General features: G+C 48.0%; 1 non-coding gene across 1 annotated transcript; it reads right to left on the bottom strand.

Moving 5' to 3' along the window:
- Positions 1 to 11031: 11031 nt before the first annotated feature.
- Positions 11032 to 11104, bottom strand: TRNAS-GCU (transfer RNA serine (anticodon GCU)). Its single transcript has one exon. It is a non-coding gene; the product is annotated as a tRNA-Ser (tRNA).
- Between the last annotated feature and the right edge of the window lie 12559 nt (positions 11105 to 23663).

Raw genomic sequence — 23663 nt, forward strand, 5'->3', positions numbered from 1 at the left:
GGAGTACTTCAGGGAGGTGTTTTAAGCCCCACATTGTTCAAAGTTGCCCTCATTGGTCTGGTGAAGGTTCTGCCAAAGTCGGTGTGCCTATCCATATACGCCGATGATATTTGCCTCTGCAGTGCTGCCGTTACTCGCCCTCAGGTGCGTGCACAAATACAGCGGGCAGCCATCCTCACAACAGCCTACCTTCAGAAACAAGGCCTAATTATATCAACTGTGAAGTGCGCGTTGATGGCGTTTACACGCAAACCAATGACGCCATACCCTGTTTACATCAATGAGCAGAGTGTGAAATATGCACGGACGCTTCGTTTCCTGGGCATAATAATCGACGGAAGTCTTTCGTGGAGCCCGCATTGTGCGTACATGAAGAAGAGACTGCTATTTATTGTGCATATAATGAAATTCATGTGCGGGAAAGCATAGGGAACTTCTGTGGCTTTCATGCTACAGCTGTACAGGGCCCTATTTCTGGGTCTATTGCGCTACAGCTTGCCGGTACTGACTAACACTAGCAATACTCATTCGTTGGAGAGTTTGCAGGGTCAGGCACTGCGTATCTGCTTAGCACTGCCCCGATGCGCTTCTACTTATGCCGCAATCATGCTTGCCAAAGACCATCAAGTCAGGACATATAGAGTTGTGGATTGCCTCAGAGCGCACATTCGACATGCTGGCCGTGTCCCCGACCACAACTTGACCCTTCTACCTTCCGGAAGACCACGTGACACGTTTTCAGACGTCATAGCCAAGAACCTAAACAGCATTCCATCAGGATATACGCCAGCTACGAGAATGGCTTGTCCTTTGTGGAGCCTCGACCAGCCGCAAGTACGTCTAGAGATTCCGGGTATCAAAAAGAAAAGCAATCACTCCAGAGTTGCATTGAAGCAAGCAACACTGCTATTATTACATGAGTTGTACTGGGACCAAACGCAGATATACACTGATGAGTCCGTCTCGTCCAGCAGCTCATCAGCTGCCGCTGTAACTCCGGCTGCAGCAATGACAATCAAGTTTAAGTCGTCGCTAATGACAACATCTACGGCATCAAAGCTTGCTGCTGTAAGGGCTGCTTTACAATATCTCGTTCAAGAACGTCCAGGAAAATGGGTCATATTCTGCGATTCGAAGGCAGTGCTCCAGAGTTTGCAGTCTGCCATGCGTAGGAGGAGTCGTGAACAATTGGTACAAGAAATAAGACATTGCCATCATGAAGCTCTAGCACGAGGGCGTGATATTATATATCAGTGGCTGCCTGGACATATCGGTATTACCGGAAATCAATTAGCCGATGATGCAGCCCGCTCAGCCCAGGAAGAAACCCGTGTAGTCCCGATTCCTCTATCAAGGAATGATGCAGCAAGACAACTTTACCTGCTGGCTCGAGATCTTACACGCACGTTCTGGTCGTCTGCGAGCTTGCAAAGGTGTCAATTTTATGAACTGGATCTTTCGCTCAAGATAAAGCTACCATCACAACTTTCCCGCTCTGATACGACACTGTTATGCCGCCTTTTGTTGGGTGTTGCATTCACGAAGGTGTACTCCTTTCGCATTGGTATGGCAGACACTCCTACATGCGACTACTGCGGAGCTGAAGAGACGATCGAACACTTCCTGTGCAGCTGCGCTTGCTACAACACACAGCGATGCCAGCTACGGATGGTTTTGAATGAACTTGACCCCGGACCATTTTGTGTGCAGAAGATACTAGGACCTTGGGCATCTGCCTCAGTTGCGCAGAAAGCGACTAAAGCACTGCTACTTTACTTAAAGTCAACAAACCTGAGCAACCGCCTGTAGACTGTGTGTGCTCCCCGAGTGTGCTCGTGATTGTGTGTACCTTCTCATCTCTCTGCAACCTCTTTTCTCCCCTTCATTCCTTCCCCAGTGCAGGGTAGCAAACCGAATGTGCGTCTGGTTAACCTCCCTGCCTTTCCTTGCATCTTTATCTCTCTCTCTCTCTTCTAAAAAATCCAGCCTCTATTCATTACTCTACGACCACTTGCTTACATACATGGAGATCGAGTAAAGTATGAAAGTGGTGTCATACAATGGCTCTTACTGACACCTGCTGGCGTTTACAAATTGTGCTATGTTTTTGTTGGCTTGTATTTTTCTACCAACAGCGTATCAAACATCCCGTATGGTGCTCCAGTGAATAAACTCAAGGTAGAAAAACAATGTTGCGTCACGGTGTCGTTGGTCTAATTCTGTGAAGAAATATTCTAACGAGCCAGTTATTTGTTAAGGTACTTACTGCACTGAGAGTGCTGTCATTGAAGAATCGTTCGTAGTGATCGTATAAAAAGAGCCCAGGCACAAGTGTCTCAGCAAGTCGGAGACAAACCAGAGGCCTAGACCAGTGGTACTGCGATCGCTTAGTGATTTCCTGCATGCGAGCTTCCAGGAGTTCTTCTTGTACAGGCACGGCAGCTGACAGGTGCAGTAGTGCGCGAAACCCGATGTAGTTCAGAAGTGAAGCGCTGTAAGTAACGCAAAAGAGTGTCTGAATTGCTATGCAATCGCTCTAGTGTAACTCGCATTTTTCATAACATTCCTGCATTATGAAGGCGACCAGAAGGCTGTCTGGACGAGTTGGTAAGGCACTCGTACGTAAATTTCACTCAATTTATTGCCTAATAAAGTGATGCGTGCTAACTTCCAGTAATAAAAAAAATTTTCCTCGGCGTGCAAAAGACGGCGGCTCTCATACGCAGCAAAAGTATGTACGTAAAGAGTTACTCAAACGTTCCCCAGCCACTATCTCGTGTATTCCTGTCGCGGCGTGGCGTAGGATCTTTTGACCGACCTTTATTTTCGTCATTGAACAAAGGCAGCTTCAATTCAGGATCCCCAGGCGCTATGTGTTAGGAAGTGCTGGGTCATCAAGCGTCAGCTTATGGGGAGCCGTTAACAAAGAGGCAAGGCTGGCTAACACAATAGCTGATTAAAGCCTGATGAGAACGAGACATTCTTATTTGGTGAGCCGGTTATTCTACTGCATGGCGGTGCAGTTATATATAATAGCCGAGCTGAAATAGCGGAATATAGAGCTCCAGTGTCGGTGCACAAAAAACTTTTGCGCCTCTGGCGCTTACAGATGCCGCCTTGAATGAGGAGACATCTGCTGCCTAAAGGAGACTTACAGCCACAGCCCCGTCTGTGTAGAGCACGCAAGCAGCCGTTTTTTGCTATGCGGGGCAAAACCTTGGATCAGTTTCTGACTCTTAAGGGTGTATCAGGAGCATGCGCGGCCTAGTTGTCAGGCTGACCTAGTCAGAGCCATAAACTGCTACCATCTTTCGCCCCAGAGAGCGAAAACCGGCTGCTCGCGTGCTCTACACAGACGTGGCCATGGCTGTACTCAGTCGTTTCTGCCACGGCAACAGCTGTGTGCTTTCCCGGTACTAACACATAGAATGTTTGCTTAGTTCGTGCCATCTCTCACATTGCAGAAGAAATCGACGTGAACCGGCAAAATGGCGTGCATCATTTTTGGTTATACCTCAACAAACACTTTCCCAGTATGGGCGTGAAAGACGTAAGCACTGTACGGGCTGTCATTGTCTTACGTTACACTCGCGACTGCACGAGTTCATGAGTCGCTGCCAGATGCAATCGCTTGCCGCCAACCGGACGGGCTGCAGTCCTTGCATGACCTATCGCGAAAGAGACCTTGCTTCGTATCACAGCGCCACCAGCAACGTTACAAGAAGGCCATAAAACAACAAAACTTGCAGCCTAATGATTGTGCATGAGGAAATCACTGCAGTGCCCTTCATGTAAGCGTACAAAATACATACATTTATTCGCACATGTAACCATGTTCAGTGGCGAATTTCAACTATGCGTATATTTCCGTGTTCTTCAAGTGATGGTTGTTTACCTTTGAGTATACTCTGCTCGGAGAGGTCGTTTTTCTGCTTGTCGCTTCGCGCAGGCGAGCCCACACGTAAGCACCGCATGGGCCTTGTCCTGGTTCCCAGGCAAGGCGTAACAAGATGAAAGATGAAAACCTACTCGGCACTGCATAACTATAGTCTCTCTATATATCTAATTGGTTCACCTTTCTGTCGGATTCATTAGGTGATGTATTACGAAGTGTCACGTGATTTATTCACGTACAGACGTACTGCAGACCGAGGAATGTCAGCACATTGAGGAACGTCAGCAGGCCGAAATTCCAGCAAGCGCGTATATCACCAACGTTGAGGCTTCCCTTGCTGACTGCTTTGTCGTCGTCTCGCATTGTTGCCTACATTGCCTGCGGTGAAGTGCGTAGCCATCCTGATGACCTAAGGCATAGGCACTATAGCGGGGTCATAACACGGCTTCGGATGACTAACATGTACAGTTGCTCTACTACGACGACGTAAGTTATCAGACGGTGTCAAAGGCTCAATCTCATGATTGACTGGTGACGTACCGGTGACAATGCGGTAGGGCCCATGATATCGGGTCAGTAATTTCAACGAAAGGCTAAGAGTACTAGGAGAAATCCAGAGCCAAACAAGGGCTCTAGTCTTGAGAGTAACGAGAGGTTGGTGGGTGTCGTGCTGTAGCTTCTGGTGACCTTGGTCCCCGTTTGTCAGTGAACGGACCAATTGTCTGCAATCTCCTGTGCACCTGGCAACATCAGAAATTGTGGTGTACCCAGATGCGTCAGGCGTGTAGGAGAGAATAGTGTCGAGGGTGCACGATGGTTTGCGTCCATAAAAAAAAAGAACGAGAAAAACCTTGTGGTCGCGTGCGTAGCGGCGTTATACACATACGTGACGAGTTGAAGGTTAGTGTCCCGATTGGGCTGGTCCAATGTGTTGTACATTGTCAACATATCACCGAGAGTGCGATGAAATGATTTTTTGAGGCCATTGTCCTGCGGGTGATATGCTGTCGTCGTGCAATAAGCGATGTTGCACTGAACGAGCAAGGCTTGGCTGGCGTCAGACAAGAAAACCCGCCTCCTGTCACTCAAAAGTTCGCGGGGAGCACCGTGACGAGGAGCAAAGCTGCTCAAGAAGAAAAACACAACTTCTCTTGTGGTTTCTGCGGGTAGTGCTGCTGTTTTCGCGTAACGCGTGAGATGGTGCACGCCGACAACCATCTACCTAGTTTCAGAAGACGACAAGGGAAGTGGTCCGTACAGGTCGATACCAACGCTGTCAAATGAACGTGCAGGACAAGGCAGAAGCTGAAGTGTACCGGCTGGGCGTTGAGGCGGAGCTTTGCGTCACTGGCATGCCGTACAAGCACGTACGTACTTGCGAACAAATGTGTACATGCCGTGCCAGTAGTACCGCTGACGCAGACGGTAGTACGTTAAAAACCGCCGGCATGAGCGCATTGCGGGTCGTTATAGAACGCAGTAAACATTTCTGAGCGAATGTAGTTGGGTATCCCTAGCAGCCACCTCCGACCTTTAGACGGGTGATTCCACCGAATGAGGAGGTTGTCTTGTATAGCGAAGTGTGCGGCTTGAAGGCGAATAGTTCACGAGACCGGATGAGCTAACGAATCAGTCAGATAGTCGAGGAGTTAATTACTCCCGGCTTTCTTGAGGGTTCGACTCGCGTAAGCAACGACGTATTCTTGGTCTCCCGGTTTTCGTTGAGCCAACACTGCGCCAACACTGACACCGCTGGCGTCCGTGTGGATCTTCATAGGCGCATCAGCGTTAAAATGACGTAGTATTGAAGGCCATAACTATAACCGCCGAAACATGGTAAAGGATTCATCGCACTGTTTTGGTCAAGCATAAATGCCTTTAGAGGTTGTCAGAAGATTGATAAGAGGCGCGATGATGGAAGCGAAGTCATGCACAAATCGACAAGTATATGAGGGTTGCGCGATAAAACTTCGAAGCGTCTTCATGGAAGTAGGCTTTGGATAGTCGGCCACGGTGCGGAGTTTCGCCAGATCTGGGAGAACACCCTCCTTGCAGACGGCGTGACCCAGCATTGTCAGCTGGTGTGTGGCAAAACGGAAATTCTTGATGTTAGGTTGAAGGCCAGCAGAAGTAAGACACGTGAGAATAGCACGAAGTCGAACAAGGTGAGTCAGAAAGTTGCGAAAAAAATGACGATGTCATCAAGTTTGCAGAGGCACGTGTTCCACTTGTAGCCGCAAAGGATGGTGCTCATCATCTGTTCGAATGCAGCTAGGGCGTTCAGAGTCCGAACTGCATGACGTTAAACTGATAAAACTCATCAGGTGTGACAAATGCTATTTTCAATCCGTCAGGGTCAGCAATTGAAACTTGCCAATAACCTGAGCGTAAATCCAAAAAGGAGAAAAATTCTGCTCCTTGCAACAATCGAGCGCATCATCGGTGCATGACAACGACTACAAGCCCTTCCGCGTTATCTTATTTAACCGGTGGTAGTCGACACAGAATCTATATAGACCCATTCTTTTTGCGCACCAGCACAACAGGGGATGACCAAGGGCTCAGCGATGGCTGGAAGACACCACGCTTGAGCCTATCATCGACTTGTTCGTTGATAATACGCCGCTCTTCCGCTCAAACTCGATATGTTCGTTGGCGCCAAAGAGTATCACAACCGGTGTCAATGTGGTGCGTGATGTTCGCTGTGTGACCCAATGATGGTTGAGCGCAATCGAAGGAAGAACGAAACTCTTGAAGAAGGGATAGAAGTTAACGTCATTGTGTGGGTGATAGCTCAGCGGCAACATAAGGGTGGGATTAGTCTCGCCTAGGCAGTGTGGCCACCGGTGGCGTCATAGCATTTAGCTGAAAGTGAGGTTGGTTTTCGGCAAATTCTTGAGGGCACAGGTAGTCAACGTCTTGTATGCTGCCCAAACATTCGACATTTATAGTTTAGCGCTAGCGTGATAGCGTAGGTTAAGGGAATGGCGTTACCGTGCAGCAAACGTTCGTTGTGGGCAGCGTCTTATAGTTTAGCGGAATAGCGTTTACGTGGTTATACTGTCCCAGCTGGGATTGTGGTGCCACCTATTAAAGGGTCAATAAGTTAAACAGTGAAAATGAAAAGAAAACGAGAATTTTGACTCTGCCCCCGCGCGAAGAATTCTTAGAAGTTTATTTTTGTGATAATAAAAGTAAATAAATATAAACCACGCACCAAACGCGAAAACATGTACGTTGTTGATTTGTTTACATCGATGTTGTTGTTAGGCCTAGGCACGTTCGAACTGGGAAGCTATCTCAAAAACTACGCCAACTTATCCATAATACTTGGTCATCGAAGCTAACTGAAGGCAAGCGAAGCCACTTTGAACAGTCGTTTGCTACGAACAAGGTGAATCTTTCAACAACTACGCCAAAATCACTTTTAAGCGGGCGTCCAAGAGCGCCGCCATCTTTACGTACACTACGTACACTACGTACACCTACGCTACCACGGTAACGTGAAATCTGAAAAATACCGTGCGTACGGGAAGCGGTACGGGTGACATACGTATCTGCGCATGCGCACTTCGATTCCGGTATCACGGTACGCCCGGTAACCCGGTAAGCCCGGCATACAATAACTCTCTATTATCCGCGAAGTAAGAAAACTGGCGACGATAGCAAGTTCTCATTTAGCATGATGGCAGCACTGTAGTCCGTGGTAGTACGGCAAAGAGCAGGTGTAGGCCACGGCGGCGAAGAAATATGTAAGACAGAGTAAAGAAGACAGTTCCGGCAGAAGCAGCCGTTCACATCAGGGCTACAAGAGTGGATGTTTTCGGTCTATGTCTGTGTCTGCAGCATCAAGTTTGCAAATTTCGGAAATGGAATCCAAAAAACGAGAAGTTGGCAGCGGTGTAAGGCCAACTTCTGCACGTGAGCAGTCGATAATGGCCCGGTAACGTGAAAGGAAGTGCCATCCAAGAATGACTTTGTGAGAGAATGACGCCAGCACAAAAGTTCAATGACACAAAGTTCACCTTGGATAGTGACACGCACAGTGCACACAGCTAAATGTTCAATGCAATGCGAGTTGGCCGTGCGGAGCATCAGTCCCGAGAGTAGCGTCGTCACCTTCTTTAACTTGCCGCTTATGGCCTCACAGAATACGGAAACAGTGGCCCCTGAGTCAATAAGCGCTTGTGCGGAAGTCCCTTCAAAATTGACGTCAATATTGTTTTGCGGTGAAAGAGGTGGAGGCCTTGAACAGTTCTACTTGCATGCAGCTGTTGCTTCCAGACGTACAGTGATCAGTTTTCCTCGTCTGTAGCAGGTCGGCGACGCATCAGTTATGGGGAGCGTCGTCGGGGAGATGATGACCCGTGGTTCGCGTACGTTCGTTGACCATCAGTGGTGTACGCTGGTGGCGTCCTTGGCGATGCCGCTACCGGCCTGCCCATGGTGTCGACTGGGGGAGGAGCTTGGCCACAATGGCAGGCGACGTGTCCCGCGATACCACAGGCGAAACAAATGGGCCTATTAGCCGGCGTCCTCCAAGCGTCTGAGCGACAGTAAAACGGAGGCGAAGATCTCGCCAAGGGATACGGCGCAGATATAGGGGTTGTAGGCACGACATAGGGCGGCATGGAAGTTGAGCATAGGGCATACAACGCCGAGCAGCGACGGTGGCGTACGTGAGAGACGCAGTGACAAGTGGTTGCTGATGCACCAGTGGAGTGCCTCAGCCACTTGGGTCCGAATGACGTGTTGATGGTATGGAGCCAAAGCGCGCTCGGGCTTATGCGACGTGGCAGCAGAGACAGCTGGCGCGCTACCTCTTCACGGACCAAGTCAGCGACTGGTGATTGTTTGGACGGGCAGCTAGCTGCAAACTTGCAAGCATGTCTGGCGTCATGAGGGCTTGACGACCGATTGCGCGCTGCCTACGCAACTCGTCGAAGCTCTGACACAGGGAGACTAGTAAAGCGATCGTGAAGAGATTTCTCGCGAGCAACATCTGAAAGGTGCCATTCTCAATACCCATCAAAATGTGCCTGATCTTTCCTTTATCATGCATGGCCAGGTTGACGTGGTTACATAGATGCAATACATTTTTGGCGTAGCCCATGTAGTTCTGGCCTAGTTGCTGCTGATATTGACGTAAACACTGCTCAATTTGAAGCTTGCGAGCCGCAGGTCGTCCAAAGACGTCCCTAATAACAGTCTTGTAAGCAGACCACGCGGGAATGCCAGCTGCTTGGTTGTTAAATCACAGTTGTGCAATGTCCGTGAGATAAAACATGATGTAGCCGAGCTTACTTTGGTCTTCCCATCTGTTACTGGCGCCGACTTTGTCGTACCACACCACCCAATCCTCCACGTCCGATTCAGTGGAGCCGGTGAAGATAGGGGGATCTTGGTGAGAATACACGGCACCGCAAGAAGACGTCGATGGCTGAAGGTCCCACCAGCAGAGGAGTCCTGGTGGCTTTGTTGGTGTCACGAAGAAGGGGAAGCTTGCGGGAGCAAAGTTCTAGGTTCGTACGGGAGTCCACGCACCTCCACCATATGTCACGTGATTTATTCCTGTACAGACGTACTGAGAGGCCGAGAAACGTCAGCAGGTCGAAATTCAAGCAAATGCGAGCTCGGATCGATTGCGTATACCACCAACGCTGTGGCTTGCCTTCTGCTTGCTTCGTCGTAATCTCGCATTGTCCCCTACAAAAGAAATAGTGCCCCTCAAACAATTCCTTTTTTTCAAAGCAGCAGAGTAACGCATACGTCTGCCATCTTGTCCAAATAGTAACTACAGTCATGCAACGAAGTCACCCTCCGCTTTTGCAGGCAAAATGGCTAGAGTGTTGCCGCTCACCGCTGATCTTGACAGGCAATACGCACTGCCACCCTGGTAACAGTAGAGTCGGGAAGTGCAAAAACTATGCATAGCATCACCTTCACCGCAATGCACGGTTACCATTGATCTTTGCATAGCCGACATGCAGTGCTGCTAAGTAAAGGTAGCCCACCCGAAAACTCCAGACACACAACATGCACAGGACAGCCTTTATGAAAAAATCGGGATGGTTTGTCTTCTGTGGCTCTGCCTTGCCTACAGGCAAGGCAGAGCCACAGAAGACAGGCCTACAGGCTCTGCTGCATGCAGTTCTGAAAAATACCTAGTTTTTTAGTGTTTAGTATGAGATGCGATGGGGTGGCCATGCATGGTTAAAACTCAGGAATGGCAGCTTGCAAACGAAGCGCATGTGTAGTAGTACCAGAACGCTTAAACTCATGGTCTCTAAATTGCCACAGAGGGCAAGAAATCAATAACCGTGAGCACCAAGTCTAAGCACCGTAAGTAGGTCTACTGACCTCAATCTCATCACTGCACGAGAGCTGCCATTCACGCTTTTGCACTTGCACCTGGTAATCAGTATTTAACAAAGCTGTTACGGTCTTGCTTTCATGCCGGCACGCCCTCATCAGAGCTAATTTCTCTGCATAATACTTTTGACCTAACTAAGGGCCACTTTTTGTATAAGGCGGACCCAAGCAAAACGAAGAACTGTGTATACTCGTGGTCATGTGTCTCTCCTGAGCAGTCGTCGGTGGAAATTCTGCCCACCTCTCACTTTACAAGACAGTGTTTTCTATAAACAGTTCACTGTTCTGATTGATCCCGTTGCAGTGGGTGCAAGAGGAAGCAAGAAACACCTGCTGTGCACACACAACGCCAGCGAAGCGTGTCTCCTGCCACCTGGTTATACTAGACTGAATCTGAACATAGGTCTGTGTGGTTGCAAAAAGCTCTAACTTCAGGGCCAAAACACGAGTGCTCTTCCTTCCATTTGCTGTGTGCGTGAAAGATTGCAGAAACACGCGACCTTAGAATAAATGTGAAACCGTGCTGAATACGTGAAGTAAAGTAATCACATCTAATATCCTGTTTAAGCCCCCCTCTTCACTATCACATTGCCTCGAAATTGAGACTCTTGATTTGTGGGGTTTAACGTCCCGAAACCACCATATGATTACGAGAGACGCCGTAGTAGAGGGCCCAGGAAATTTCGACCACCTGGGGTTCTTTAAGATGCACCGAAATCTAGCACACGGGTCTACAACATTTCCGCCTCCATTGAAAATGCAGCCGCCGCAGGCGGGATTTGAACCCGCGACCTGCGGGTCAGCAGCCGAGTATCTTAGCCACTAGACCACCGCGGCGGGGTGAAATATACACGCTTAAAGAAATAGTTTTTTTAAAAAAAAACCTGCCGAGTGTTCTCACCAAATGCTGCGCTACTAACCGTTTACTAACCATTTTTATTTCAGCTGACTCGCAGTTCGAAGCAGTCTATAGTGGTCTATGAATGGATTCTTTGAGCGTCCCCTTTAAATTGGGGCGCTACGCACGCAGCTTAAAATAAAACCTTTGCTGTTCGCAATGCCCACGCTATAGGTATGTGGCGCGCCATGTATTCAGAAATGGCTGCAGCAGGAGGGACAACCCGTGAACTTGCACAGTAAAAGAGAGAACGCACATGCGCACGCCCCATGCCGTTTTCCCCGGATGAATTCATCATCGTCAATGAAAATACACTGAACTAAAGTACTTTGCCAAATGACAGGAACTGCGAACTGTTCGCTACTTCATTTTTAGCCGCATTGTGAAGGGTGGTGGTGTGAGCTGATAAAGCCTGCATTAACAATGCCATGCGTAATTCCGTGCGTGCTACAAAAAACTGAGTGAACTAGAAGTGATGTATGACCTAAACGGTTCTCTGACGTAATCGGTACCGAATCTGCATGACGAATTTGCCGAAAAAGCAGGTCGCTAGCGAGTAGCGCGCCATCGTGGCTGCACGCGACCTAATGTTTAACGTATAGTGATGGTTTGTAAACATATTACGCCGTCGCCAATACTTGCACTGTCAGCAACATAGAGTTCACTTCCCAGTAAGTTGTGCTTGTGTCATAACCATGATCAGATTTTATCTCTGGGATATTCACTGCCCTCAAATGTTGCAGGTTCCATCAGCGCGAATTGAACACGAACATCGAAAAGAAAAGAATACGCGCGTATGCTTTCCGCAACGTCAAAATTGCGAAAATAACGGACAACGTCGTTCGGATGATACCGGAGAAGTGCAGGAGAAGCAGACAGGCATGTATTGTAGACGTAATTGCATGTTTCAGTATTCTGAACATTTCACTTCGCTGGCCAAGCTCTAGCATGTAGGCGGCATGTGGCGCTGTATAATACCCGCTGCAATTGAGCTACACGCAATGCACAACAAGAACTAAGCTTTTATTTTGACCTCGCTGAAACATATTGCGACATTCATTCCTCAAGTTTGTTATCTCCCGGTTACACTGTGATTCTCAGATTTAAACCCTTCTGCAGTGTTCGAGAAGCTTCAGGGCTATAGGAGATCTTTTGTCAAGATTACGTGCACAACGCGAGCCTTACAGATTATTATGGAACTCCTACGTGACAAATAGCGATAGCGTTGGAATATTTGACGACACATGTATAAATATTGGCACGAGTCAGGGTTGGTCATTTGATCGAAGGCCGACGCTCTGCTCCCTATAGCTACTGGCTACTTTATCCCCTACGCTGAAACAAGAGCCCAGTCCAAATGAAGTGCCGTCGAGGTAATCAAGTTCTTCGTTGAGAACATTGTCCTTCGATATGGTGCCCCAAAGGTGGTGGTTGACAGAGACATGGTCTTTAGAGCGGAGCTAACTCAGGTAATACTGAGATACAGCTACACAAGCCACCGCCGGACGACCGCCTACAACCCCCAAACCAACAACCTGCCCGAGCGTCTAAATAAGACAATCGCCGATATGCTCGCCATGTGCGTCGACGTCGAACAGAAGATTTGGGACGCTAACCCTGAATACGTGACTTTCGCATAAAACACAGCTTTGCAGGAGACGACGCAGACAATGTAGACTGGAAGCAACCCGGCAACGACGCTAAATGCCATGCTTCCAAGTGTCGCTGACGAAGAAAACCTCGAGGTCTGCCTTCAGCGTCTACCTTCCGCGCGCTGAAAAAGCTCGTCATCTCTTTTGCCAGCGCATCAAGAATCAGCAGAAGACGGATTGGCACCGTGACAATCTTCAACGAAGCTTCACCCAATACCGGTTCGGTGGCCGTGTTTTGGTATAGAGGCCGATATGCCGGCGAGGACTTCTGCGACTGTACTTAAGACAGTAGTTCGACGTCTCAGCCTACTCGACAGTAAGGTTGTCCCAGATGGCATAACGAGCTCTCAACGGCGCTGTGCATGACCTAGTCGTCCATGCCGTGCGCTTCAAGCCGTAATATGCGCGTTAGCGAACGTGAGGACTGTATATTTTAGTTATTGTATTTACTTGCTCGTGCCTATTCTTTAGTGTACTTTCAACTTTTCATAAAGCATCTAGACTATGCCTTTTTCAGAGGGGGGCAATGTCACATTCCTTGCTCACGTTTTGTCATCGCCCTGTTACCGTCTAAGCAATTTTCAGCGCAAACCGCACCTGCACTGTTCGAAAAATTGGGGACTGAAGTGGAATATTTTGTTAAGATTACGTGAACAACGCGAACAACAGTTTATTCTGGAACCTAAGCGGGTACTAGCGAGAGTGCTGGAACATTGGACGACCCATTTATAATTACCGACGCGCGTCAGCGTTAGTCAATTGATCGAATGTCGACGCTCTGCTCGCTGCTATCAGTGTAGTGTGCATTTCTGCAATCTGACCTTCCGTTTCGCGGCCAAAATTTAGGCCTAATAAACCGTTTCATCTTGAACCTGCAGTCCACCCTATTTGTCTAAGTCGCAACTCGTTGACGATGTTATACATTAAATGCAATCAAAGTGACTAACTAGCATAAAAACATAAGTGCCCGAGGCAACGTGAAGCGCAACTCGCTCCTCATCAGTTAGCAGCTGATCGCTCATCACCGCTGTCACTCTTGATGCATCGACAACCTTCTACGTCCAGTGAAACTCCTCGTCACGATGGCTTCTTTCAACATCACAGCTGACAGCAATCTGAAGAATTCCCTGCTCCGAACGACTTCGACCACCCAAACACTACGTCGCTCACCTTGTTTATTAGGCATGAAGAACATTTCGCTCTAGAATCCGTTCACAAGCGAACTGTTTGCACTGTGCTGCCATCTATCAACAACCGTACAAAAACAAGTTAGCGCAGCATTGCCTATGGTTTCGAAAGCAAATCGCGAACCCATGCAAGTTTTCGCGCACAATGAATGTCGTGGGATTTATCCACTAGAAAAGAACTGATGTATGCTGTACGCACATGAAACAAGATGAGAATGAACTGGAATGGTCCGCCAAATTTCTTGGTGGCGCAACAGCCTATGGGCATTGCGAATTGTTCTAACCTTCGGAATAATGCTTAGCTTTGTTCTACAAAATTTTCTTTCTAAAGATAGGACATCATTTCCCAGTCATAACTTTTGCATGTTGCTCAATTAAGACACCCTCCCCCCTCCGCAGTGGTTTAGGGGCTAAAGCACTCGGTTGCTGACCCACAGCTCGTAGGATCAAATCCCGGCTGCAGCGGCTGCATATTTGATGGAGGAGAAAATGCTGTAGACCCTTGTGTTCAGATTAGGTCGCACGTTAAAGTCCATATGATTGAAATTTCTTGAGCCCTCCACTACGGCGTCTCTCATGATCATATGGTGCCCTTGGGACGTTAAACTTCCCATATCAATGAATCACATCAATTGAGGTTTCATCAATTGACATCAATCACACGTTTTTTCATTTTTCTAGTGTAAGTATAGGAATCACCAATAGCATCAGAAACTACATTAAAATTAAATGAATGTCGATACAATGCAAGTTAAAGTGAGTAGATATTTATTAATTCCACAGTTGCTTCAGATCACATATTACAGAGTATAAGATAAGTTAGGCCATTTACAGGCACAAACAATTCAAAATATTATCGAAACTAAGAGCTGCCACTGCTAAATTTGACGAAAATTTGCTGATACTCTAACTAACCTTTCTTCAAAATTTATGCATTGAAGTTCAAGAATCATTGAAGAGCTGTATGTTTGGTTATAAACTTTGGGGACACATCGACTGGCTTTATTTTTATATGTCATGCCTGAAGCTGGCACTCGCAAAGTGCACAGCAGTAATTACCAGATGCTTCTAAAGTAGCTGACCAACATGGTGTCATAAAACATACAATGTGCAATGATTTCAATGCCCTATTAGCTAGTGGAGTTAGAAGGCGTATTGCTTGCCAAGTTTGGCCGAGGTATCTCAAAGGCTAAGTTGTCGGCATTGAATTGTATGTGCCCAATTTTTAGGCAGTGGAGAAGGATTCATATTGCTTGCCAAGCTTGGCTGAGGTAACTCAACGGACAAGTCGTCAGGAGGCTCGGTTTGTTTCTGGATGCAGTAATGCTTTCGTTTGGGTAGTTGGTGTATACTTGGAACATATTGCATACCTGCGCTGAAAGGACGGAAAAGAAAGAGGTTTACAGCTGTGACCACGTCTGTGGAGAGCGCGTGAGCAGCCACTTTTTTCTTTGGGGAGGGGGCGTTACTTTGAAGCAATTTCGGGCTTTGAGGTGGTGTGTCAGAAACATGCGTAGCCTAAAATTCAGCCTTACCACGTCAGTGCCCGAAACTGCCCGAAGGTGCCGCCCCGCAGAGCGAAAAACTGCTCGCGCTCTACACTGATCTGGCTGCGGCAGTCCGTAAACTGGACGGGTGCAAACTCTCAAATTTATTACGACTTGCAAAGCGAGCCGATATCTACATAAATCACATCATCCTAAGCTTTTGATACGTCGTCATCGTGACACTGATAATAGCTGCGCAACGCTGCGCTGTCTTTTTTTTCAAGCATGATCATAAAATGTTCGCACTCAAACAAATCAGATACAGTGGCTGAATTCTATACACTCACAAAACGAACAAAACGAAATAAACAAGTGAGCCTCTTTGCGAAGAAGAGTCTTAGAAGGCATGCTTACGTACGTGTCAGGTTTTTTTTAAATTTAAATTAAGCCTCAACAGCTTCTCTTTGCAACTTGAAGTTGTTTGAGTTGGACAAGAAGACCACGTGTTCAAAACTCGATGTGCATCCCAAATTCGCGCTAAGAAAATCTACGCCAAACACCAGGGGCCACCTAAATTTTCGATTCTAGACCACCCCTCTCTGATCCTGCGTGTAGGCTGCATGCAACGCCTTAGATCACGCAGAACCAAAAAAGCCTCAGTCACTTTCTTGTGATCTAAGTGAAACAGCAAACGTTAATTCGGCGTTAGCTGACTTGAAGCTCCAACTTCCACGTGCAAAATTCTTGCTCTGTGGGGACTTCAATTCCCCAATATAGACTGGGCCAGCCTGACAGTGCCTTGTCGATTATTAAATGACTTTATTGAGTTTTTCCCCCCTCAGTCTTATCTTGGCAATCAACTCTCCAAGTCATTGCAACGATAAACTGACTATTGTCTTTACTTCATACCCAGAGCTTATTCAATCGCCTACATGTATAAATTTAAGTCATCACCGTACTGTATTGTTCAATTGCTCAATTCGTACGCCTAAAAATAAACTTTGGAAGAAGAAGCTCACACGCGACTGCAACAGAGGCACGTTCGCGCAATCATTCTCGAATGAAAAAGCTTTCACGGAGTTTTCTTTCAAACCGCTACCTCCAAAATTGTAAAACAAAACTAGTTACTCCACAAGCAAAACGTCCTAACACTAATTATTGACTCTGTCCCACTTGGGTCTGTTTAATGTGGCGATGATTATCTTTGACATACCAATTGTGCCATAAAATTTTCGCAAAAGAATAAAACGCCTTTTCTGTGTAACAAAACGCGCTTCTCATTCATAGAGGAAAAATAGTTCACTTGTTGAAAAATGCGAAAAATATTTTAATACATTAATCGTATTCAAAACAAGCTCAACAAAAAAGTAGAAAGTCTGCTCAGAATTAACGGGTTTCTACACGAGTTCGCAAGACGGGAAGTTTCATTGATTGACGCCCGTGACGAAGATCGAGTCCATCCACCACGTTTGCCCTTGTCAAGGAGCAGTATTCACGCCGCAACGCCGGCGAGCGACATGGTTGTTCTGTCACCTTTATGGCGCGTGCAAAATATACGAATACTCTGAAAAAAAAAGCTATAAAATTGTTACCATCAAAATCTCTTCGCGTATTTCTTGGCGAACCTGAATAAAAATATCGAGAACGTAATAACGCATACAATTTATTGCATAACTTTCCACTGTCCAATGCTGATGGCTCAGGCGTACCAGCTCAGCAGCGCTCCGACCTGATGAATTCCCGCCTAGCTTAGTGTCTGCTGATGAACCACTCCACTTCAGGTACGCCTTTTCCAAGATGCCATGGATAACTGTACAGCTGAGTATATCCTAAAAATATTAGCCAACTAAAAACAACCAGCTCCCATTGTGCGGATTACATCCTGGGAAAGATCCTGAAATTTACTGCAGCTACTTAGCCATATTCTGCATATCAGATTTCTCAGCTTTTTATAAAGATACCAGGCCTGAAAGCTAGGAAGTAGTGAAGGTAGCCGCGGAATTCAAAAGAGGTATTTGACCTATGTAATAATCATCCCATTCAACTGACATGGACTGCCTGCAAAATGCTCGACCACATGACTTATTCGCACGTTGCCCACCACTTCAATTGAGATGGCTGTAATGGAAATATTCTTTATCGGGGCTAAGGTTTGTCAAAATTTGTTTTGCGAGTCGTGCGAGGAGAAACGATCTTTGAGATGACGAGGTGACAACATACACCATGTTTATGACAGAGCACGAAAGGAAAAAAAATAGAACACAGAACCACAAAAACTGTGAAGGCAAATAAGTAACAAAACTGTCTGATCGAACGAGAAAATCAATGAACGCGAGTTGAAGGCGGAGAGGTCCAAAACCTCACGATGAGATACGGGGCCCGACGAACGCCGAAGTACAGGGCAGGAGGCGGCGACAGGCGATCGGGAGCGGGATGCGTCTCGATGTGCGACGCTATGGTGATGACGGCGTTTGGCGGCGTGGGTGCAACTACGGAGCAGTCAACTCGCATCGGAACGTGATGCTCCATGCGGAGAATGGCCAGCTCACCCAGCGAACTGCTTGCGTCGAGACGCGAAGCTCGGCGCAACCGTGACCATTAGCCAGGCCACGTTCGTCGCTGTGCTGAACGGCTGACCGTGGGGACGCCTCCCCGAGATGCGCGATGCCCTCAGCAAGGAAGAGAACAGCAGGCCAGAGCGCGCCCCGAGATTCAGTACTCGTGCCTGCAACGCCACCCCAGCTGGTCGTTGGACGGCAGTAGCGTGGACAGCCGCGTTCCCTGGCCGGAGCCTGCATCGCCTGCGTCCGACGCTCCGGCCCGCGGTCTTCCGTCTGCCGCTGCTTCGGCTTGTCCCCAGCAACGAAGCTTACCGCCACGTAATGGTCAAACATGGCCCAATAGTGGCACGCCACCTCTACGGGCCACCATAGGTCTTCAGCTGATTGGCTGACCACACGCGCACAGTTTGCTCGAAATCCCACGCGCCTTGCCTCGCACTTTCTTCGTTGTTGTCGTTTTTCTCGAATCCTCACATCGGCTTTTTCTTTAGAAATCGAAACATCTTCCCACTTTGTCTGTCCAGCGAAACTCAGCCCTTCTAATTTATTACTGACCTCCTGTTAATTGTGAACGTTTTTCTAACTGAGACTATAAACTTAAATTATCTTGTGCCCAAGGGACAAGAAGAAAGCAGAGTGTATAAGAGAGCAAAGGGCTGTTAAGACATCATAGTCAAATCTATAGGAAGATATTGTCATTGGCAGGGCACGTAGCGATAAGGCAAGATAACCGCTTGTCATTAAGAATCGCAGACTGGATTTCAAGAAAAAGCAAGCTGATGAGGGGAAGACAAAATTAGCTGAGTGTATGAGATTAGTGCCAGGATCGAGCACAGGACCGAGTCGATTGGTGGAACAGGCCAGAGGCCTTTGTTTTGCAGTGGACGGAGTAAGGCTGATGATGATGAGTATGATCTTTTTGAACTTCACGCCATATAGATAAATTTCTCTAAAGCCTTCTATTGCGCTGCTTGTCAACGACTAACAAACCAACTCTGCTGTCTTACCTTGGGTCCCTTAATTCTGTCATAGATCAGGTGCTTTGGAGCAGATCCATCCAAGTTTATTGGCATTGCCGATATTCAGTGCACTACAGCTTCCAATAAAACCGAAGTCCCTTAAAAGTCTGTACACGGCCCCTTACTTCTTCTAATTCATGTAAACAATCTACCATAGAGAATGTCACCATTTTATCATTCACAGATGATTATCCTGTGAAGGAGCATGTCAAGGAGCACCAGTAGGACCGTCTCTTGGTGCGACGCGCGAGCGATGTGCTTCAGCTGACGACGCTAAGCCCGTTAGACTGTTTCTTTCGTTAGCTTCTGACCGCCTGCTACCAGGCGTTGTTAATAAACTCCCTTTCAAAGTGGTGTAAGTGCTGGGTACATACATCTGGAACTTTGAAGCTGGAAGTTGCCCACTGCGCCGACAATGCCTGATCAGACCACCGAGCAAGGCGCCACCCTGAAATGCATGGCCCACTCTCCAATGATCGTCGTACCTACCACCCTGTGCCCACCCGATCCTGCTTTCTTCAGCGGCACCATGGGCCACGATGTGTAAAATTGGCTGCTGCCGTTTGAAAAGCTGAGCATCGCCAAGAAGTGGGACAACCTCTCGATCTTTGAGAATGTCCCATTTTACCCAAAAGACGTCGCCAGCCTGTGGTTCACAAACTACTATGCGGAATTTTCTACTTCCGCCGCTTTCGAGACCACCCTTCCAGCTGTGTTTGATCATCCTGCAGTCCGCATGCTCCATGCCAAATTACACCTACGTAGACATACCGAAAAGCAGGGCGAAAACTTCACGAGCTATACACTGGCCCTCTACATCTTCCAGCATGTATTCCTCTTACAATGGTCCTTTCTGACCAATGCGTTACCGCTATCCGCCTCTGCATGAGCCGTCAGTATTCACCGCCCCTGAGGACTACGGCCGCATGTTACTGCCGACACCACCTCAAAGCCGTGCGTCTCGTTCCACCACACGTCACCGTTAGCCCTCTCCGTTTTTTTCTCGCCACATGTCCCCGAAAAACTAGGCTGCAAAACACCTGCAGGTGAAGCTGCATGATCGACCTTACCCGAAAATTGTCTTTTGTTCTTGCATCTAGACCGGTACACCCTTGAAGTCCATGTTGGCAGTGCTCATGTCCCAGCTTTCATCTATACAGGCGTTCACGTGTCTGTTGTGAGTGCATTTTCGCCGTCGTATAAAAAAGATCCTTACATCACTCGTGACTAGTACCTTACGAGCCGCTGACAGTGGTACAGTTCCTGTCGTAGATTGCGTACTGCAGAACTTATCATTGCAGGTGATCCGGTGGTCATCCTGTTTGCCGTTCATGCCACATGCCCCACAACCTGGTAATTGGAATGGATATTCTTGCCGCAAGTTCCGCGCTTATTGATTACTCCGCCGGTGTGCTCGACGGCCACAATACAGTGACCCTCTATCTCACTTTCAGGCCGATTAAATTAAAGTGACTTTCAGCATCTAACTCCGAAAACTGTTACACACGTTAACATGCTATTCTGACCAGCTGTGCCAGATGGTGAATACAATGCTGCGTCTCTACCCGGTCAGCAGCAGCTTTCTCTAAGTTCGTCACTCCATTCACGTCTTCCCCTTTCCTAGCCCACTTCGACCCTTCAGAACCAACAGAAGTCGCACTGACACCAGTGCTCATGGAATCTGCGCTGTGCTGGCGCAGCGACAATGTACGCAGAATGGCGTGATAGCCTACGCCAGTAGGCTGCTGTCCTCTTCGGAGTGCAATTTGTCAGTGACGCAGTGGGAATGCCTCGCTCTGGTGTGGGCAGTTGCGAAATTCCTTCATACTTGCCGTACTTTTGCAGTGCTCACCCACCATCATGTTCTTCGTTGGCTCGCCTTCTTGAAAGATCTTACATTTCGTCTCACTTGCTGGGCACTCCACCTGCCAGAGTACAGTAACGTACAAAAGCGGACGACAACACCAACATCTTGATTGCATATAACGCTACCCTGTGACTTACGGCGACTCTCCAAGAGCAGTTACTCCATCTATTGCATCGTTTCCCTTTCCCAGCTACTTCGATACGTTGAACAGCAGGGTCGGAACTCGCACCTAAGTCAAATATTACAACGAATACAATTCTCCCCACACGACATCTCGGTAGGCTTGTTTATCATAGGAGATAACACCCTATATCAGCATAACTTGTCACACACCAGTTCGGACCTACGGCTGGTCGTGCCTAAGCACCTGCGCTCCACTGTCCTCGACGAGCTTTATGACGCACCAGCCGCCGGTCGCCTTGGCGGTTCTCGCAAGTAGGACCGTGCACACCGCCGCTTCAACTGGCCTGGCCTTGCCCGCTATATGCGGCCTTATGTCAACGACTACGAAGTTTGTAAGCGCGTGCAAGACGCCATCGGGACGTGCTCTCCCGATGGCTTCTTTAAAAGACCATAGTCTTTTAAAGACAATCTTGGGGACCTTCAACGCAAAAAGTTTGATCTGTCTTTCTGTCTGTACATTTGTTTGTTTGTCCGCTCTTAAAGGTACCTGGTACACCAAACGGCGTCCACCGATGCGCCAAATGGCCGAACCCATCCACAGCGCCCCCCAATGTTGCTCAAAATTCAGCGTTCATACTTGTGCGATTGTCAATTAAAAAGCAATATTGCGCATACCTGAGGCATGTAGAAAGGATCGTAGCGTTTATCATGCTGCGCTGACCATGCCAGGCTTGCACGAAAAGGCAAGTGTTTCTTACGCATTGCTAAGATGACATGGTGGTTGCACCTACCCGTCGCCTTGCGTTCTTCCCCTTATCACATCTGAGACGGGCACGCACGCCCGTCTCAGAGCCGCGCACTTCGTTTTCCAGAAAAACTGCCAGATGGTGTTCATGTCTCGCGTGTGACGTGAACGAGCGTGTGGTCGTTCGTCACCGCTGCACGCTCGAGGCACTCTGACACACCGCCTCCAGAATACCACACCCCGATTTTCTTGCGCAGAACATCAAATAAATCTTTTGTTCACTCTCTCCACACGCAAGACTATCGTCTTTCGACAACATTTGCAGATTAACATGCAGATACAGGGCCAATTTTTTTCAGCCTGTCCACATTCTACCAGAGCCTTCGTTTTGTGTAAGTTTGGATCTTCTCGGTTTCTTTCCAACATCCACTTCATGTACCAAGTGGGTCCCCGTTGCTACCGATTGGGCAACCCGCTACGCAATCACCCGAGCCCTATTAGCCAGTTGCGCTACGGACGTCGCTGATGCTTTTCTTCCAGATCTCATTCTAGTGCACGGTGCCCCATGCCCACTACCGACAGACCGAGGGCGTACCGTCCTTGCTCAAGTGATTGAGCATGGAAGGGTTCTGCTCCATCCAGCAAAGGCGCACGACCTCGTACCACCCGCGGACAAACGGACTTACAGAGTACTTGAATTGGACTGTGACAGACATGATTTCAAAATACGTGTTGCCCCGCCACCATGGCTGGGACCTCGCATGGCCATACGTGACGTTCGCGTAGAACTCTTCCCGCCATGACACTGCTGGATACTTATCTTTAGGGGCGAAGCTCCTTATGCCACGGGTTGTTTCCTTCTCTGTAGTAGCAGTAGTAGTAGTAGTAGTAGTAGTAGTAGTAGTAGTAGTAGTAGTATGTAGCCCCCTCTACTTTCTGAGTGGCTCAATAGATGGCAGTGGGTGCATATGTCCTTCGACTTATAACTAGATGACTTTAGTAGTTTTCACAACATATCTATGGAGTGAATGGTAATGGGTGGGTCGAAGTTTCCGTCCATGCGCCGGTCCGTTCGTCCATCCGTCCATCCGTCTGTGCTTCCGTATTTCCACACATCTGTGCTTCTGTGCATCTGTCCATGAGTCCGTCCATACTTTCGTTCATGCTTCCATCCGTCGGTCCTTCAATCGTGCTTCCGTCTGTCCGTGCGTCCATTCATGTGTCTCACCGTCCATTCGTACGTGCCTCTGTCCGTCCGTGCGTCTGAAGCATCTGGCTGTCCAGACGCACCAACGGCCAGACGCTTCGGCTCACTCGTCATCAATTACTCCGTGGATATGCCGTGTTTTTTTACCTTTTAATTGGGCGCAATTATGATGCTACTAGATACGTATCTTTCAGCGTCTGCAGAGTCGACCAGCAAATACGCTCGCGATTAGATTGCTTGCACTGATCACGTCCGTCAAGTTGCCCTCACCAGATTGACGCATTCTCAACAAACACAAAAGCACCATTATGATGAACGACATCACAAAGAACGATTTTAAACGGGTTTCCTCGTTCTTCTATGGTCTCCAACGTGACTTGTCAAGCTGTTTGACAAGCTACTTTTGCGTTTCACAGGCTCATACGGCGTGCTTCGACAAGTAACAGACGTTACGTAAGAGACTGTATTGAATAAGCCCAAAACCTCGTCGCCTTTGTTGCCTCGTTACGTGATCCGCGTATCTAGGCTTACGCGCTACCATCTCCTCGCAATGTGGCTCAATCGACGCGTCGGGTTGGTGCTTTTGCGCCGACCCGACGAGCTTTTGCATGATTTTGATTACCATTCTCAGTGTACATTGTGAAAAATCT

Source organism: Rhipicephalus microplus, chromosome X (assembly GCF_043290135.1).
Source record: "Rhipicephalus microplus isolate Deutch F79 chromosome X, USDA_Rmic, whole genome shotgun sequence".
Classification (NCBI taxonomy): Eukaryota; Metazoa; Arthropoda; class Arachnida; order Ixodida; family Ixodidae; genus Rhipicephalus; species Rhipicephalus microplus.